The 21,006-nt window shown below is 39.3% G+C and overlaps 1 protein-coding gene across 1 annotated transcript in view; it reads right to left on the bottom strand.

Moving 5' to 3' along the window:
- Window positions 1-2,313, bottom strand: part of TANK (TRAF family member associated NFKB activator) — a 29,862-nt gene extending 27,549 nt beyond the window's left edge. Inside the window, exons 1-2 of the mRNA XM_075093297.1 lie at window positions 2,176-2,313; window positions 1,413-1,545 (exon numbers count right to left, since the gene is read on the bottom strand). The gene's annotated coding sequence lies outside the window, so the exon portion shown is untranslated. The remainder of the gene's footprint in view (window positions 1-1,412; window positions 1,546-2,175) is intronic.
- Between the last annotated feature and the right edge of the window lie 18,693 nt (window positions 2,314-21,006).

Below are 21,006 nucleotides of genomic sequence, written 5' to 3'. Positions count from 1 at the left end.
CGTTCAGTGGCAGCATTGGCTTTGAAACTGTAACGTGAAGTCATGGTTATGTAACAGTGACGTAAGTCTGCACTGCCACAGAAAAGGGTACTCCTGCCTCCCCCATCTCTGGCCACGTATGTTTGCCACTCACTTGTACCAGTATTAGCATTTCTATGCTATGCAGTTGAGTATGCCAAAGTAGCTCCCTGCTTCCTCAAAAAAGCAACAACAACGCCCCTAAAAAAACAACCCCAAAATTAAAACTGGAGCCAGCTCACTGTGAGGCTGCTGGAGCACTACTACCAACACAAGGAGGCAGCGGGAACATGAGCCTAGCTGTGGGCAGGACCGCAGAAGTCTAGATTTAGATTGGATTAAACTGCTCTGTAGTCACACCCCAAACTGCCTGCTGCTGAAATAAATAACTGCCTCTTATGTTATCTATCTCATATTCAGAACTCCTTGCAGTTAGAAAAACTGTCTCCTTTTTCTGCTTCTCCTCCATAGGCATCAATATTTATCAGAAAATTTGCCAACTGTTCCTTGTCATTTACTCTTCTCCCTACACCCAGCTAGGAGATTAAAAAAGCCCCAACAACCCTAAAATAAAAAAGAAATAAACCCAGCCCCCAAAACAAATATCCCCCCTATTTTAATAAGGCTTAGTTATGCTGCGTCTGTACAGCAACTGGAACATACTCAGCCCAAAGCTGACAAATCTGATCTTCAGCAACTGACATTCTAGATATTCATTAGATCCTAAAGACTTTCAGTTAACAGCAATATGTAGTAAGAACAGATGCGGCACTACAAACTGGTGCGTTTATTCTAACAGGAACAGAATTAGAGAACGAGATTAGCCCCAGAGTTTGTCTGATGAGGGGATCCTGCAAATGTGAGTACCTGTTAGTGTTGTGTTGCTAGAATGATGGCAATGAGAGCTAGAATTTCACCTTTGAGTTAAGACTTGAGCACCGGAGAACAACTGGGTATAGCATATGGTACAAGACAAACTTTTAAGTAAACAAACCCACTGAAACCTGCAGATGCTCTTAAAATACTTGCTTCAAATGAGAAACATTTTGTTGATATAGGCGGAAAAAAAGCAGCAGCAGTAATAGGAATTTTCTATGAGCCACAGAATCATAGAATCATTAAGGTTGGAAAAGACCTCTAAGATCATCAAGTCCAACCGTCAACCCAACACCACCATGCCTCCTAAACCACGTCTCGAGTCAAATGCCACAAAACCCCAACACAAAGATCGCCAACATACTGCTGTGGACATCCTGAAATCCCAGCTCCGCAGATCACTAGAGTCGCATGTGTTGAGTTTCCATAGTGCCTCAGAAAACACCTTAAAATCTGAAAAAATAAGTTTTTAGCTAATCATGTATATATACACATTCATTCATAACACACATGCCTACCTCTCACTGGTTCATACGAGAACATAGATGCCATCCAGAAGCAAGAACTCCTCTACATATTTCTGCTTTCAAAACAGCTTCTTCAATGGAAATATTTGTAAGTCACACTGCCATCATCTTGAGAAGTGGAAACCTGTTGAGGTAATTTGTGAGAGACTGAGAGTTCACTGCAGTTTGGGTTTGTAGGTTGGTGTGGGTTTTTTTTTGTGTGGTTTTTTTTTTTTTTCCTCTCTCTCTGTGTTTAATGGACAAAATTCCTGCCTTGCCCGACTGCGGGAAGAGTCAGACGCCCAGCAGGAGCCCCTAACGCCACACCAGCGTTACCCCTCGGAGCGCGGCAGGGCGAAGAGGCGGCGATTAGCGGGGAGCTGGCGGGGTTTTACACCCCCGGAGCTGTTCCTGCCAGCGGAGACAGCACACCTCGTTCGGCTCCTCCGCTCGCGGCCGCGGGCGGGCGACCACCCCCCGCCAGCGAACCCGCCGCCCCGCCGGCCCTCCCGCGGGCACCGAGAGCGCCTCCGCCCGCAGACCCCGCGCCCCCCCGCCCGCTCCCGAACCCGGGCGAAGCAGCGCCGGACGCGGGGGGGACGGGACGGGACCGGCGTCCCTAGGCGCGGATGGCGGAAGCGCGGCGGGGCCGGTGGCAGGGGGCCGGGGAAGCCCACCACCAGCCGCCGCGGCCCGCACCCCAGCCCCCAGGGCCGAGCGCCCGCCGCTCCCCGTAGAAGGCAGAAGAGCGGCTTTACAAGCGACTGAGACTTACGAGCGCCTCACGGAGCCCGCGGCCGCGCCCGCCACAGGGCGCCCGCTCCTGCCTGAGCACCTTAACCCAGGAACCAGAACCGACTTCCTGTCGTGCCTCTCCCCGCCCTGTGACGGGGCCCGCCGCGCCGGTCAGGCCGTGCCGGGTCAGGCCGTGCCGGGTCAGCGGCCGCCGGGGCCGCGGGCGCCGCTGCCGGGCGGGGGCAGCGCCGGGCCGGCCGCCGGTCTCCCCGGTCCCGCAGGGGCAGGCAGCGTTCGGCTCCCTCCACCTGCTCGCAGCGCCTCTTCCTCCCGGCTGCAGCCAGGCCCCCCCCTCCCCCAGCAGGGTCTGCGCTGCTCCTGGCTCCCACAGGGCCTGTCCCGGTTTAGTCTTTCCGTGGTTCTGCATGATTTGTAAATAACAGTACTTCTGTTTGTAACGTAGCAACGCTGCTCATGCCCAGAGTGCTCTCTGCCTAAAGGGTCTTTTACTTTCATATGTTGCTGAGGGGGCATATTTTCCGCTTAATTTAGTTTATTCCGGCAGTGAATTTTATAGACAAGAATATGATTTTGCTACTGCTACAAGCCCTTCTCTCTGAAGGTCACAGGTACAACTTTTTACCTGAAGGTGTGTAGGAGGGTGGGAGTTGATGGGAGGAGGCGTTTCTTGCGTACTTGCACAGGGCACCGCCACAGAGCTAGCGGCAGAGAGGCGTTACGGATCTTGAACTAGCCTCGGCGGCCTCCGACCCCCGGTGAACATACCCACACAGCCAGGCCGTGGTGTTTCTCCTGCTAGAGCAGAACTCTTCGCCTCTGCCCGCTCACAGATCAGAACCTGCATTGCAGCTCTGGCAGCCCTACCTCCCCCGGCTGTGTGCACTTGGGAGCCCGAGGGCTGAGCTCAGGCACAGACACAGGAAGAGCAGCCAGGCGTTGTTCTCTGTACCCTTTTGAAGGTCATTTCGATTATAATTTACTTTTCCTGCTAAATCTTTAACCAGTCTTTTGGTCTGTTTTGGCGTGTACTAAGGCTAAAGAGACTTACAGGCAGATAGTTTAACGAGCCCATAAATATACTTCCTGGTTAGATGCTTTTAAGAGCTTCAGGTGAGGTTCTAATGAACTGTTAAGGTTCAGAGAGGGTTTGCTCTCTTAGCATGTTTCCGAGAACAGGGGATTCAATTTCCTCTTTCAGAGACAGCGTGTTTGAGACATCCAAGATAAGGTTTCATTCAACCAGGTCTTTAAAGAAAAAAAAAAAAGGGCAAAAAGAGGCTAATGTTTCTTTTTTAATTTCTACATTTTTTATTTTTTTCAGTCTTGCCAATTAATTCTGCTTTTAAAATGGTAACGGATATCTCAGTAACTGAAACAAAACCTGCAATTCTTAAATTCGGATCAATGTACATAAATCTAATTTAACTGACCCTATATTTAAAAAGGGGTAATATGCAGAAAAGTACAAGTAGATGTTATCTCATGGTAAACATGTATCAGCTAAGATTATGGCTACCTGAATTTGAACAGAGCCATAACATAGGTACCTGAAACGGTATCATTGCACGATAGTTGTTATAGGAAACAAAAGTTTGTTTATTAAATTCTAGGAATGTATTTAATGTAAATTCACTGTGAAGGTCTCAAACCCGACAAAGCAAAACTGACAGCCGTCTACAAATGTGACTTTTCAAATCACATGCATTATTCTCTTAGTAGTTTATCAGTAACATTCTTTCACAGTAAAGCACAGGAGAAGCTGGTCTTTCCTCCTTTGAATAAACTGTTAAATAGAAGAAAAGAAAAATACCTGTGAAAATAATATAAAACCTGTATTGTGTAGCTAACTTGATCTCTAGCTTTGACCTTTTAGAGTGGTTTCTGCTTTACAGTCAATTATTTTTTGTCCTTTTCTTCCTAATCTTGCTTTCTTTTTCTGTTTTTCTGCTTCCTCCTCTTCAGTCTATTTCCTTCTCTACAGCTATTCCAGTAATGGCTTTCTGTATTTCTGTCCCACACCAATATTTCACATTTTTATGTCATTGTTAAGGCAAAATTGCGTTCCTATATGTAGTCTTCACAAGACAACTGGGAAGAACAAGCATATATTGGTAGAGTTAAAAATTATTTAAGATTTTAGGAATCTGCTAATCTTAAAAAACAGTTGCAAACCACTTATCTAGAGTTTGGGAGTGGTGGTGAAGAGCTTCAGGTCTGTATAATTTTATTTCACATTTAGATTTAGAGAGTCTTATTTTGACTAATGATACTTAGAAACATTTTTTTGGGGGAGAGCATTTAGCAAGGTGATACTTTTTCAGAGTGAAAATTTGAAAGTTTGCTCTGAGTGGGTCAAACAGTCTATTTAAATACCTCACTTTGTCTGTATACAGTTTACTGTTCGAGATGCATTCCGAAATGGTATTTTAACAGGAATTCTACTTGGTCTTTACTGATGCGTTAACAGTGTGCTCATTGGTTAAACTGCGCTCAAGTCTCGAGAGGAACTGATTGCTTTTAAGGTAGGCATGTGGTGCAGCAGGTGCCAAAAGGCTGTGTTTCAGTAGAAGTGTAAATCTGATTCCTTTATACAGTTTTAAGCTTATAAATACCAATTGGCTTCTACCGGCTGTCAGAAAGAGGTTAAAATGGTTCTTGCAAGCTCTCAATGTAGCCATTCGTTCAGACACTAGGTGGCTCACGTCAGATGTTTAAACCTTTTCCAGAACTTTTAAACTGTGGTCTCAAAGGAATGTGTGGCGCAGTGCTGAGAGTCTGTGCTACACTATGGTGTTTCTCCATTCTTTCAATACCTTCTTGTTGTTTTAACAAAATAAAAAGTATATTTTGCTCTTGAAATGCCTTTCCTGGTCAGAAAAGAATTGTGGATTAATTTAGACCGAATGCTGTTCGATAGTAAGAAGGAAGGTGAGGTTGAATCTTCTTACTTTTTTTTCCTTTCCAACAGCAAGAGTAGTTAGGTGATGAGCCTTTGGAAACCTTAGTATATGCAATGCCAGTAAGGTATGTATTTTGCCTAGAGATTTTAACAGACAAAACCTGGGTTCCAGAAGCTAACTAAAGAATATTTAATGGAAGTGCAGACATACAGACTTGGAGCACTATAAGCAACATAAAAGTAGTACTAGTACACTTATAAAGTTTGTAGCTCATCTTTTACTTTTTCTATCTATCAGAATGCTGAAGTTGATAAGTATTTATTCATTGTCTTTACAAAGTGTAGAAACCAAACGTTTGGATTTTCTTTCCTCATCTCTTCAGTAACAGTATATGCAATTTTTATGTTGCCTGGGAGGAGTGTCAACAGTATTATGAAATGTGGTTCTGTACTTCAGTACTGCTTATGACTAATATTAGGTGGGAACTTCCACTGAGAAATACCCGACTGAAGAACTTCCTTAAATGCAACTGCAAGCAGACAGTCATTCCCTGAAGCAGAGCTGTTAGCAGAAACAGCCTGCAAACTGGCTTTGGACCCAGTGCAACATTCCTTGTTTCTGTAAGTGATGTCAATGATTTCTGGAGGCTCAATGCCCTGCGAAAAGGTTACCCTGCATGAAAAGGGAGCAGCACATGAACAGGCAACCCTGCATGCTTGGGAACAGTTAACATACATAGCAACTATTGTGCCAAATATAATACATACTTTTTGACATGTTGTGAGGAAAAAGCCAGTGATGATAATGATGCCAACAGAAAGTAGCAATAGCTTTGTAAAACTAAGGCTATTCTTCTATATGGAATGTAGCCTGTGTTACACAGAGAGAGTGCAACAAGATGGAGGGTGAAATCCTTAGAGAAGACTAGCCAATCCACTGATTCTTAGTTAAACTCCAAAGGAACTTAATTCTGCAGACCCTTGAGCTCTATTTTAAGTTTTTTCCTTTTGTGCCTTCCCTCCTTCCCCCCAAACCACTATGTAGTGAAACTGAGTTTCTGTATAACAATGTGGGAAAAACACTTACCTTGGAAAATTAGTTTTCTCTAGCATCAGTGCCTTTTTGCTATAGAGGCAAGTATTCAGGAGATTTTACACGTAAGCATTAATTCCTTAGACTTGTCAATGTGAAGAAGTGAGATATTTTGATATCAACTGCATTACATGGGCCTTCTCCCCGTCAAAATGCAGTAAATCTTGGTAGCTGATTTAGATAGAGCTACATTATAGTCAGTATCTAATTTAAGAAAACACAATTGATATAAGGAACCTTTGTGCTATTTGTTGAATGTTGTTTGATCCCAAGCCTTTATTCAGGCTGTCAGTGTGGAGTAAGAGTAGAAGAAATCAGAGAGATGTATTTGAAGTAACACATTTCATTTCTGGGATCTTATGACCTCTTTTCCTCTTCTGCAGAAAGGGGAGCTATGTAGTGCAGCAAGATCACAGATTCCATGGTATTATTTTTGTTTCTGTAGTCTCATAAAATTCCAAAGTTTGGGGAAAAGGAAGAGACAGGTGTTCATGCAAAGTTGTTACATTAATGGACCAGTGTCAGTATACCTATGGAACTTCTTGTCAAAACTGTTCAGGATGTGAAAATTTTGGATGTGTTCAAGGGGAGATTGGACAAGTAAATACTTGAGAGATTTCCTGAGGGAATCTAAAGAGACAGGCAGCATCAATCTCAGGAAGTTCTCTGACCTGAAAAAAGCTGGCAGCTGGGAGAAGGCTCTGAGGAAGTATTACATATGCTTGCCCTGTTCTTATTCTTCCCAGGGCATTGATTTCTAGCCACTGCTGAAGAGAAGATGGTTCTGAACCAATGTGGCATATGTTCTTATGTTAATGACTTCATGCTGATACAAATGTGTAGGAATTTATCTACATTAAACAATCTCCTGTAAAAGACAGGATACTGTAGAAGGATGGGGAACATTACTATTGCAGAAGCTCCAGAAGATCTTGGAATAACCATTCAGAATGATTTCTTATTATTTTAGAATATCCGTTTGAAAGATAAAGCCTTTGAGCAGGTTTATTAAAGATAATAATTGAGTTTTATCTGCTTTGGAAAAGATGCTGTGAGCAGTTTGACCATGTTTACAGTTAAATTGTGATGATCAACAGATCAGCTGCATTATATCATGGCTTTCATTGTTAGTAATCATTCTAACTTTGTGGAAATCTTAACAGAAGGTATGTCTATGTAAATACACAGCAAGGCAACCCTCTTGGTTGGTGCATTGTAAACAGATCTTGAGAAGGTGGCCTCACAAAGAGTAGTGGTTAGAGATTTTTTCCATTCTTTAGCTGGTGGCAGCATCTAACCATTTAATGCAGTTTATTTAGAGCAGGAGTTTTGAGCTGGGTCTCCATATACATGAGTTAATGTTGTCCTAGTTAAAAACTGTACAATGGAGTAAACTTTCCAGGCTTCCTTCTAAAGTCATATTTGTAGAAAAACTCATAAAATGCTTTGATTCTGTTTCATTTTTTTTAAGGAAAACACAAATCCACTTTAATTATTTTTACAAGATGATAGAGCAACTGGAAATATATCTCTAACTTCCCTGACACATGGAGTTGGTATACTTCCTCTCAACTTTATTTGATTATGTGTTATAGTGGAATTTGAAAACAAATAGTCCTGTTTCTCTGCACAGTGAAAAAATATTTTGCAATGATTCATCTCTGCAGTCTTTTTCTTGTTGATATAGTTGTTCCAGCTCCTCATGTTAATTTTAAAATTGTTTTATAAATGAAAAGATGGCTTTGTGACTTCAACAGAGTGCTTTTCTTGATTCTTACTCATAGTCATCCTATGAGAGTTTGGTGGGTCTAAGCTTGACTAATTAGAGTGTGTAAGACAAAACAAGATGCTCAGATGAGTGTTTCTGTAAATCTTACAATGTAACATTGCAGTGAAGTTCTATAACCAAGTAAACCAAAAAGATTTGAGCAGTCATTGAGCAGTCAGGCTGCGCAAGTTTTAACTAAAATTTCTTCAACATGGACCAAAGATAAATCAGCAGTTGTGCCTGCTGAATTTTATGGTAAATCTTTCCCAACTTTAAGCAAAGAAGGCCTGAAACTATGTGCTGTGTAGTGGCTTACAGTGTGTTGATGCTGTGCTTGGTTGAATACAGCCTCATTGTCTGTGAAGCTAAGAAGACTAAATGATAAACAAAAATGCAGACCAGCTTCTTGCAAATGATATTTGTTCTTACCATGCTGTAAACAGGAATATGTGTACAAAAAGGAAAAAAAAAAAAAAAGAATTAAATGTGTGTTCTCAGTTCTAATACAGAAAATACATCACTGGTAATAACTCTGACTTTCTGAAAGAGTTGTCACACTTTAAGATTTATTCCTGGTGAAGTAAGGAGAGAAACACATGATCAATGGGTTTGGGCCTTTTTGCATAATTAGTGACAAAACGCACACGCACGCACACACATGCTCACTTACTTTGTCTGGCACAGCTTCAGTCTTCTTATTCACCAGCTGCTAAGTCATTTTCATATCCGTAGCTGCTTCCTCTGAGTGCAAACACACCTGCTCTTCTAGCATTGTATCCATTTATTGTTTGCTTCCTGGAAGCAAGTGATGCAAGAGAATTTTGGCTTGTGTCAGAGATCTGAATAAGCATCGGATAACACAAAACTGCCACACTCATATAAAGCTATTATATGTTAATTTGTCTGTATTAATTACCAGTTTCCTTCAGTAGATACACATCGAGGGCCTAAAATTAATTTTTCTAAGTGGCACTTTGCTCACATTATTCTCTGTCTGTGCCATTTGGGAATACACCTATTTGACTAGTTTTGACCATTGCTATAGTGTTACCACATACCTGCCAGCATTCTTAAATTGCACTGCAGTTTATTATATATTAAATCAAATGGGAGAATTCTACACAGAACTGAAAAATCATTCCCTGCAACAGTGAGTAACAACTGCATTTTAGAATGCAAAAGGGAGATCAGGCAAAAAGAATGTTAAAGAAAGGCAACTCTTAATACGGGCAATAAAACCAGGAAAGATAAAGTGATAGATGTCGGATTAGTTGGGGGTTGGGAATAAGAAAATGAAGTACCAGAGACCTTCCTTCCCTGGTGCTCGGCTTTACCTTTCCATCCATACTCTGAAGTACAGCGAGATTGACAGCTGTCTCTAATGGTCACTTTTAGCAGATTTGATCTACACTATGGCCTGGACCTTAATGAAATTATCTTAAATTTCTTCTCCAAATTTTTCAGAGGCAATGGGCTGATAAATTATTGTTCTATCAGTCCAACCCCTGATACATTTGTGTCTTCCAACCTATCTACTCCTACTTTGTTGACAGAGTAGCTAAAGACAAGAATCACAAAAGGGATTTAGGGTTATGGTACCAGTGGCTTCATGGAGGCTGCTACAGCCTCTAGTACATAACTTCTTTCCTACACAGAGTATGGGGCTTGCTGAAAAGCAATGCTTTAAGTAGAGCTGCTGTAGTCCTGAATCCTTTCTAGTCATATCTCTTGGAGATGAAAATTCAATTTTGCATGGGCAAATCACAGACCTTATAATTCTCCAGTCTCATGGCTACAACAACCTTCGGGTTCCAGCCTCCATTCTAACAATGTTTGCATGTTTTATGGCACAGTAGGCAGTAGGTCATTCCCACTTCACTGCTTTTGACAATCGGCTTTACTGACTGATTTTCTCTTTTACTGGTTCCTAGAACCAGCCCTCTGAAGATACCATCCTTGCCAAAGGCAGCATCAGCTTTACCTAAACCATTTCTAACATATGTTTGCCTGTTTTGAAGATCTATATTGGTGATAAAGATTTCACAGCCTCCCAAGGGACCTTCTGTTCTTTCTTACAGATCTTTTTCCTAACTCTCTAATTATTCTTCAGTTGAACCACACTTTCCACAAGGTACAATGAACAAACTGGACGGTATGCTCCAGCTGAGACTTTCCACCGTAGTTTTCAAGAAATACATGCTGACTGGTTTATATCCTTAAAACAAGACAAAAAAACCTAGCTTTTCAACAAACTCCTTCAATTACTCGCTCCAGTGTTTTTCTCAGAATGAAAGTAAAGCAGAACAGTATGTGATTCCCTGGTTTCTTCTGTTCTCTCCTCTTAAAGATAAACATGATGTCTGTCCTTTTTCATTCTTTTAGAAGCTCCTTTTTCATTCTTTTAGAAGCTCATCTGTTCTCCACAAGTTCTCAAAGATAATTGCTAATGGCTCTGAAATGTCTTTGTTCTGTTCTTTAAGTATTCTGAGAGGAATTTCTTCAAGCCCAGCTGGTTTGAAAATATTTTATCTAAGTTATATCATTCTAGACTGTATTATCTTCCCTTGTCACTAATACTAATTATTTTTGCCAGCTGATTGAGGTTGATCCTTCTAGTGAAGAAAAATAAAAAAGGTATCATCAGCCTTTTCAATACCATCTCTAATTGTCCTTTCTCTCCACTGAGTAGCAGATCTCTCTTTCCTTTGTCTTTGTCTTGCAACAGATGTATTACCAGAATACATCTTTTTTCTGCCTTGCTATTTATCCCATTTTGTGTCTTGACTTTTCTGATTTTGCCATCTTTTTTACATTGTTGCATTATTTTTTTACACTGCTCAGTGATTTAACTTAGAGCATAGAAAGTAGAAACTTTATTGAGCTTAAGATAGTAACAGAGAATTCTCACTGTTATTTAGCATGTTGGGATTTGTAAAAGCATATTTGTTAATTTGTTTGTAGCGTTGGGGTGGTTTTTGGTTTTTTTCTAAAGGAGGTGGAAAATCTCTTAAACTCCTTCGGTTTTTGTTTTTTTTTTTTTTTTTTCCCAAGGATCACAATGATGTCTGCCTACTGGATTTAGGGACTTAAAATGTCTGTATAGATCTAGTCCTGACAGATTTGCCAGAAGTCGCACTGTATATTTATATTAGAAATGGGTCTGAAGCACAGAAATATCTTGCTCGCATCAGTGGCTTCTGATCCCTACATAATTTTCGATCTGCTCAAAGCAGGATTATTTGGTTACTATCTAATTTGTGTAGGTTTATTTTATGTTAGCAAATTGCCGTACTTAACAGTCCTTCTTTACATGCCCTTCATTGTCCTTGTTTATTTCTACATTGTCTTGGGGAAAAAAAAAGAATGAAAGAAAGAAAAAAAGTTTCAGTATGTATTTTTCCCATCTGGTTAGTCCAGCACTCTTCTTAATTAGTAAAATGCCATCCTGTCAGATTCTCTCCTGCCAGGAAGTCATTCAGCTACCAAATCACTTCTTCACCTCCATCATATATTTTAACATTTGAAAACAGCAAAACTGTAAGATATCATATTCTTCCTTACAACAGAAAAAGCAAAATCAACCCCAGTATTGCTAATTAAGTGTAGTTTAGGATTAATTTGAATTTAACCAGGCCTCATGGGATTTCAGAGCATGTACTCAGAGTGTCATAAAATATGTAACAGCACTTCTCAATTAACATTCGTTTATTTGGGAACAATAAAAAGCAGCACACATAGGCACAACCTGTTCCTTACTCTTTCCCCAGTAGTTTATGCTCTGCCCAGACTGCTTTCCCTACTCATTATTCCAAAGGCCAGCTCCTACTTATAGCTGGGCAATACCAGACTGGATCAAGTCTCACTGTATTCCCTTTCTCAAGTTTTAAACCTCTTTTTCCATTATAAAGGCACTTAAAGCAATTTATTATCTGTTAAATCATAAGCCTTATATTTGAATACATCAGTTGGGTTGCAAAAACATAATTACTGTGTGTCTTTTCTGTTGTGCCAAATGGAATGCCAGCCATTTTAAGATTACTGTATGGTTTAAGTAATTTATTTTTAGAATTATTGTCATATCAATACAAATATTTAAATCAGTCAATACCATCATACTGATTATAAATAACAAGGTTAATAAATGCTAAAATTAACCGTTCTTTCAAAAAAAAAAAAAAGAAAGGACAGTCTCAAGGAGAAACCTCAACTACATCTGTATTTGGAACATATAAAAGTATTTGAATAGTTTATAAGCAATTAGGAAACTTAGGAGAAAAATATGAAGTTACAAACCTTCATGGACAATTTTTGTAGAATTTGCTGAAGAGGAATGCAATAGGAGAGAATTCTGTATATTCGTATAATTTAATAGAGGTTACAGCATTTTTCTACCTTTGTTAATTTTTTTGTAACTGCTATAGAATATATACCAAAGTATTTTTCTCCTAAATTCTGTCGGAATTTTTACTTTTACATGGAAGTAATGTGAAAGTAAATATTATCTATAGTTACACCAACTGAGTATTTCTCCCAAAATATTCATGCTGTATTCTGACTCCTTTGCGGTGTGGGCTTTTCTATGTTTTCTGGCCACCTGGCAGGTGTGTTGAGGTGAGGTTTAAATTAGATGGAGCAGAAGTAGGAATGGTGAAGTAAACTACTCAGAGACTCTTCTGCACATAGAACTCGCTTCCCTAGGCATCCACTTCTAGTTGCTCTTGGAGTCTCTGAATCAATAAGGGCATTCTTATGCAGGAACTTCTACTTATGTGGAAGTAAGGAAGGAAAGACTGTGTGATTGTGGCTTAACGCTGGGTACAATCGGATCTGTAGATGTGACTGTTCCAAGGTGTGAGAAAGCTGGGTAAGCTCACTGTATAGACATACCAGGTTTTAGATTTTATCACTAGTAGCTCAGCAGAGGATGAAAGCAATTACGATTTTTCTTCCATAGTGTAGCTTGTGAAAAGTGTTTTGTGCTAATTGAATGGTCCAAATTCTCTCTGAGTAAAGGCCGTGTCCATATTGTGCAGCCAGGGTAAAATGTTATGCAAATGTAATGCAACATATAATGCTAGTTCACCATAATTCTTATTTATGCTTCAACCCCAACTAAAGAAACTGAAGATATCCAGGCATCGCTTTAGGAACTGAGCAAATCTTTCTTCTTGCTTCCAGCAACATAGCCAAATAAGGTGTTGGCATTTCAGCCAGTAGGCAGAGACCCTGTGAATATTCCTCTCTTCCCTGGAGCTCTCCCTAGCATACTTACACTGTTCTCTTGGACTGGATTCACTCCAAGAAATAAGTATAGGAAAGCCAGTATTTTAGAACATGGAAACAACCTCCCCGCAACTGGTCTTTATTAATCACTGTCTCTTTGGACAGCATTTTGCTTCCCTAAGTGATGTCAGATTTGTGCCCCAGGCATGCATACTTGAGAAATACAGTTTTATTTGGGTACTGAATAACATAATACATCTCATTAGTAATAAGCTGCTTTTTCTGACAGAACATAGGACTTATTAAACATGACTGTTGAGTTGATTCAATGTCTAAACAGGACCTTGCTGCAAATCCCAATCTACTTGAGCAGACATACAGTAAAATGCCATGCGTAATACCTCATTATATCATTAGGAATAATGATAATAAACAGTGATAATGAATTTCTTGGCCTCTTATATTAAAAGAAATGAGAGTGTAATGTCTCACACTGCGGTAGAAAAATAGTAGCTGGCAAGAGGTTAAGATGGGTATACAGTATAGTGAAAAAGGTTGATTATGGAGAGATGTCATACACCAATTATTTAATCTTTAATAGTAGTGTTCTGTTATGTTATAAATACAGCTTTTGCTCCTTTCATACCTTTGGTGGTCAACTAATATGCAAAGCATCTTAGCAATGGTCCTGTAGGTTGGGAATTTTTTGCCAACAAAACTGAGAAATGCTAGGTAAAGCTTCTTTTCTTTCAGCCAGTCAGCATGCATTGGTCTTTCTGTTTGTTCTTTCTCCCCCAGCATAATTTCCATTCCTTCTAGATCCTCCTGTCTTCAGCCCTGCTGCTTCTGTGTGGCTTGTAAGAGTTTATCGGTTTTTGCTCTGCCTTTGCCCAGGCTCCACCAGCTCTCTCTAACTCAGCTACTCCTTCCTATTCTGTTTCTTATACCTGAGAAACTCCTAGCCTTTGGATTCTGTGGCCACCATGACTTTTCCGAGTTACATACTTCCTCACAACGGCTTGCATACTTTTCTAGCATATGTATTCTGGCATGACAAACACTAGCCCCATAGTCTGGCAGCATAAAGCAGCTTCCCTGGTGCTTGAGATAAGGAAACAAGATTTTCTTCTTTTGCTGCCTTAATACTTCAGAAGAAAAATACATGAAGTGGAAAGGTAGTGGAAAAAGTAGTATAGAAAGCAGGAATTCACCTGCCTTTGAAAAGATGACCAAAGAGGAAGAAAAATGATGACATGAAGAAAACATTGCTGTTACAAGGAATTCATAGGTACAGACTGAGATATATGTGGCGAGATCATCTGCACCTAGATGAATAATCTGATTTTTCAACGAGGAACCTGGAAGGAGCCATGACTATTGTCAGCTTTGAGTTATTTCTAAAGAACGGCTGCAGTTCTAAAAAGACAAATCCTATTTGCCAAGATGCAGGCTTGCTCATGACTGTAAGAATAACAAAGGACACTAGATGATGGAAAATTAAGAGAGAAGAGTCTTGAAGCAAATTCTAGCAGTGATAGAAGGTAAAAGAGGGGACTACTTGTGTTCTAGCCTGCAGTGTGTTAGTTACCTCTCCAGCCATCCTTTTTCCTGTCATGCAAATTTTTCACTGTCTGATCTCACCCCTCCACAATATTCAGGGTAATGTTCAGACAGAATTGTTAAATCCACTCAGCATTCAGAGTATATTAGATAGGGTTTTTAAGCAGATTGTTGTTCTAATTGTTTAAACCTGTAAACTTTCAAAACGAATTGAAAGCAAATGTCTATCTTCATTTGGATGTCTGAAGGCCCTACAGATCTCAACCTGGCATCAAGGGTAATGAATATACAATGATTATATTACCAGATTTATTTATTGTATCAGATTTCTTTATTTTCCTTATCTCGACCCCTATTTCATTTTGACATCTGAATGTGTTTGGCATTATGGTAATGTTAACCCCCCCCAACAAACAGCTTGGCTAAGACTGATCTAAGGCTGATTGAACTGCTTCTGAGAAAACAAGAACTGACTTGAATTATTTTTTTTTTTTAATTAAAAAATATGGCATTTACCTGAAGCTTATCCAGCTCTTTTGGGATTTTTCCTATCTGTGCTGCAGGTACCATTTCCCTGGTATCTTTAACTTTTCTCTTGCTAATGCTTGAAGATGAGCATGTATACATTGCTAGTAAGCATGCCTCAGCTAGCAGCTACACAAATAATACAAATAATAAAAATAGGTTACCGGAAAATACAAAAGCACTACAAGATTTGAAATGCTGTCAAATACAAAAGGTGTTTTGGGAAATTATTAAAAATGCTGTCCTCTTATGACCTTCATTTTCATATTTTTTAATATGTGTGTATAATAAAACAGCATGATTCATTAAATACATAGTTTGGCATTTGGGTTCACCGTATGTTTTTGAATATCAAAACGATAGAGATTCCACCTCAACAGTTTTTTCTTATAACGTACTTTGAACACAATATTACAGATGGTGCTCCTTGATTGCTCACAAAACTTCAGGTTTGTAGTTTAATGAATAATTCTTTTAGGTTATCTAGTGGTTTTCAAGGCACTGTGTCAGGTCATTGAGGCAATGGTGAACTTCCAGATGAAACCCGGAGTTATTTTATGGTAAAGAATAACATAGAGCCCTGTAAGTTTTATCTGTGGAAGGTAGCCTCAAATTAATCAGGTTTTGTTTCAATAAGGCCTTGTAACTTGGATTGTCTCGTGTCCATTCATAATTTCACAGATCATTCCTTCCCATTCACAATCCCATAACTTCATTTTGGCAACTCAGAGCAGAAAAAGAAAGAAGCTCCTATACAGGAGCTATGAGCATGGACAGGCTATCAAGGAACAATACTGAAGCATTGCTTGGGCATGCAAGGATGGAATTAGGAATATCAGAACTGAGCTAGAGCTGAAACTGAAAGGGACATGAACAGCAAAAAGAATGCCAAACACACTTACGTGGGTACACTGGCCGCAGAGGGAAGACTTGGGAAAACGTCCTCTCTTGATGAATGGGGCAAGCAATCTAATAATGAGGATGAAGGTTGACACCAATGCTGTCTTTGTTTCTGTCTTTATTGGCAAGGTCTGCTCTCGGGCCTCGCAGATCTCTGTTCCTAGCAGTAAAGTTCACGGGAGAAGGTTACTGTCCTCAATAGACAATGGAATCAGAATCAGCTTGAGTAAACTGGGCATGTGTAAGTCCATGGGACAGATGGGATTTATCTGGTAGTGCTAAAGGAGTTGGTTGTTGTCAGTGTAAGGCCTCTCTCAAAATCTTTTGAAAAGTTGTCATGATTAGAGGAAGTTCCTGATGACAAGCAAAAAGATAAATATTATGCCCATCTTCTGAAAAGGCAAGGAGGAGGATCTGGTGAACTACAGACCCGTATTCCTCCCAAAATGTAGGAACAACGTATTTATTAACATATCATTTCTAAAGAGATAGAATGATTTGTTCTAAGCCATAGATTTTCATACGTCTTTATTACTGCATTTGAGTAAATAGGTTTGGGTTCTTGGTTTTCTTTCTATCACACTTCTTCCTGCAAAAATTCCTTTGAAAATGTCTCTACACAACAGCTGACTTCCACATTGAGTCTTTTCCACAGGATATTGATGGCCAGGGGCTACAGACTGAGGACTATTAGGTGGGCATCAGCTTGCATGTAACTTGCTCTTGGAACTATGGATTCAACTCCTGGCATTGTTCAGTAAATCGTTTACCTGGTCTAGAAGAAAGTTACATAATTTAATTTTGGATTTTGGTTTAGTATTTACAAAGCAGATCTAGCAAGGAGAGAGAGCCGGTTCTATTTTGTTTTAAAGAGAGTTACATTTTTACATCTACTTAAGAGGTGGCAGACCATGGTTTACTTTGTCTCCTTTTCTGCAATCTTCTTTTTCACCAGCCATGGATGGGTAGATAAGCATCTACAACCTCAGTTTAGCTTCCCTTTCTTTTGGCAACAGTCTGTGAGGTTTTTCTTCAGAGCTAAGACAGCCTTGGGTTTGCTAAGATGTTAGCTTCATATTACTGAGCTTGATGACACCTTAAATTAATATTTTCTTTTACATTCTTTGAACTGGTGTTCTAGACTTCTCAAAACCAGGTAGTTCTTACCAAGAGGCTTTTCTATTGCTCCCTGGCCCAAGCAGTGAGCCAGCATTTGAGACCTTGTATGATTATGGTTGTTATATGAATGAGTTAATTAATGGTTGAAAATGTTTTGAGTTTCTTTGTTTTGTTTTCTGGTCAGGTAATACAACATCTTTTTTTCAGTGAATACTTTATGAATAAACAACAGGCAGTTCTTTGCTAACAGTTTCTGTGTCTGACTTCTTGGTTACTGCTGCTTCCCAAAGTAGCTGCCTTAACTCCCTTCTGAGGTCTAGCACGTGACTGTCACGTGCTTTGCTGGCCATTTTTTTTACTCTTTAAAATTTGCAGCCACTCCAAAGAGGAACCTTGGCTTATAGCATCACTGTTCATCAGATCTGTGTACAATCTAGTGCCATTTGTTTCTATGATAGTTTCTAGCTGTCTCATTAAAATGCTTCTTCCAGTTAGGATAACCAAGAATTACCTGACTTTAAATAGATTTCTATTTGCTTGCAGATCAAACACAGGCTTGATGGCTTTATGATTTCCATTGTAAATATATCCTAAACATTTCTAGTGCACAGAAACGTGCATAGATTCCACGTCCCTACAACTAACACAGAAGTTCTCTATCCCTCTTTGCTTTTTCTGTTTTTTTTTTTTTTTTCCTACTCTTGTAATTTAATATGCAACAGTAGACAGGTATAATCTCTGCTTTGTACCATACACTGTCTTGTTGCTTGCTACATTCTGTGCTTTCTTTGCCTATGACCAGTGCACCGATATTAGTGATGATAACTTCTCCTGGGCACACTGTGAAAGAAAGGCCTGTGGTTTATTCACAAGACAATAAAAACATTCTGAGTATTCTGTTCACGATTTGTCATCAACTTTTTGGCCCTCTCAAAAATAGATAGTTTTTATCAAGTTCCTCCATCTGACCTGCACCTTTGGTACTAGCAGGGAAACCTTCAGGCTGGTGGCTTTCTGATTTGCTCAGGTCTTTTTCCCCTGTACCAGTGAAGCCTACTCAAAAGACTCCTCATCAAAATAGTGCTGTAAATAAGTGTCCAAGCTAGAGTGTTTGACTTCACAAGATAGGTGATAATGGTGTTGTTACAAATTTATTGTACAATAAGTTTGCCTGCTATGTGCAATCTCCTGTTGACTAATTAAGGTGCTTTTGAAAACATTTCCTTTACTCTTATCAAGCCTCAGATTCATCTGTTAAATATGAATTATACTGTAGAGAGAATTCTACATATCAATTTATAATTTCTCCTCAGAGCAGAAATTCATCATACCGTTTTATATTTTGACATTTAGAGAACTGTTTTTGTTATTTGCAAATACCTTTCTATGCACATTATAATACAAGCTCTTACTGATTATTCGTGACATACCCTTGGATACCACTGCTCTTTCCACTATCGTCTCTTGAAGCCAAATCAGTTTTTTAGAAGCCACGGGGATTGTGACATTAATTAAAATATTAAACAGTCTAGTTCTATCAGAGTGCTTGATCTGTGATCTTTCCCAGGTGAGTCATTCTTATTTATATGTTTAAGCTAAATGTAAAGAAAAGATACTACATTTACAAAGCTGCAAGTGATACACATGTGTATTTCTTTTGAAAGAGGAAAACACATGGATCACAAAACATGGTATTCTTTCCTCATCTGTCATTCACTACGTTGCACTTGTAATGTTAAAACTTTATGTAATGGTTTTTCTTCAGCTTCGGTGAACTAGAGATTTTTAGGGCCGTCTGTATTAGAATAGTCATGAAGGATATTTTACAACTACATCTGTCTGTTTTAACTCAGGAAACTCTGACATGTATCAGTGTTTCAGAGACTGAACACCTCCTTTCTTATTTGAAGTTACACTGCTTCCATGAATCTTATTTTGCTGAAGCTTCTGTCCAGCTATAGCAATATCCATTTTTCAGGTGAAAAAGTGCTATTAGAAAAGTACTGCCAAGATTTGTCTTTCTGTATTATTTTATAACTGGGAATAGGAAGAACCATTCACTGCACACTGCATTATGATAAACTCTGAATGAAACAGTTAATAGGTAATTTATTGTATTGGTCATGAATCTGAAAGTTTGTTGGGAGGATAAGGAGAGTTTTCAGATCTGAATTTAGTAAATATGGCCAATAAAGTTTAGCTGTCGAAAATTCTTAAGTGATACAATACAGAAATACCTAAGCAAGCTGCTTTTTAACAGTTGGTCTTGTATTTGCTTCCCCCCCCCCTCAATCTAACACTGTGATTTAGGGGCAGCGAGTATTTGAAAGCATGTTACTAGCATTGCAAAGTACCTTTTTTCAGCACAAGTAACATAGAGGGTAGGTGACTACAGTGGGAAGTCAGATGTGTGGGTATATGCTGAAAGGAACTTCTATAGTAAGAGGTGTGATAGAAAGAAAACCTATAATCCAAACATATTTGCACAAAGGCAATAATTAGTAAAGAAAGGTTCTATTATAAATTATGGATTTTCATAAGAAACTGTCCTATTTCTTCAGAAATGGCATGTCTCTAAGTACCTTTGTTTCTATACTTTGAATGGAGGAAAAAAGCTAACATCTTGAATACAAAAAAGTAAAAAAAGACAAACAGAAAGGGCAAAAAGAACTGAGGTCCTGTAAGATACAGGAAAGAAAAGGTTCCATGTCTGACAAAAGGAGTGAAGAGAAAAAAACAATATGGGGTTTGGTGATGGCCAAGTTTCTTATGGTCAGGGTCTCTTTTTTCCCAGTGATGTGTTCAGGTCAGGCCAAAATAGCTACATTTCTTGGCATTTCACTTGATATAATAAAATGCTGCAGGCTTTTCCCCCCATTTCTCCCATACCACATTTACTAGATTAGTCCAAAATCCCCTACTCAGATCTGGTAGATCTGGCAGATCTGGCATATGGGCTACCAGCTGCCTATGAAACACTGGTTATCTTCATTTTACAGCAGGAAGAAAGTCTTTTTAGTGATGCATTATATATATATACATTCTATCAGCATGCCTATTTTTATTTCAGTTTCTCTCTTATCTCTCAACATATTTAGACTTTAGATCATGAGTTTTGAATTGTTTTGAACTAAACAAACAGAAATGTCTTTGCAGCAGTATGCTGCAGCTTAAGAAGATGTCATGTTCTGACCTACAAGAGAGAGGAGGAGAACGTCATACCTAACCCATAGCATTGATCTGAGGCAGCTGACTAAGGGATGTTTCTCAAACACTGAATGCGGGAGGATGGGGTAAGTTCAGGAAAAACTGGTTGACCGGAAGTACTGGCAGAAGCTGAGGAATACTGGTTACTACTACCAGTTGCACAATGCTTTAAAGCCAGGTAGCCTGGCTTTAAATGAGGGATTTAAAATTCCAGCAAGTTTTTTGCTATTTCTTGCTAATGTGATTCTTCTCTGACTTTTCAATGATGTCTGTCCATAGAGTCACTTAGAAGCCTGTTACCATTTCTAGCACGTATCCCACAATGAATAATACTAATACATTTTCATTGTTTCAAGACTCCAGAAATCTATGTACAACTTACTACAGATATAAAACTGTAAATCTTTGTGTTCTTTGGTACTGCGATGCTATCATTTGTGCTATTGGATATAAAATTTTTAGTTGCATTTCCTGTTCAGAGACTGTTTAAAGTTTCAGAATGGCAGATGGGTGCTTTTTTGGCCTTACAATGAGAAGTAATAAGCAGCAGTACAAC

This window comes from Phalacrocorax aristotelis, chromosome 5 (assembly GCF_949628215.1).
Source record: "Phalacrocorax aristotelis chromosome 5, bGulAri2.1, whole genome shotgun sequence".
Taxonomy (NCBI): Eukaryota; Metazoa; Chordata; class Aves; order Suliformes; family Phalacrocoracidae; genus Phalacrocorax; species Phalacrocorax aristotelis.
This window is presented reverse-complemented; position numbering and strand designations above follow the sequence as displayed.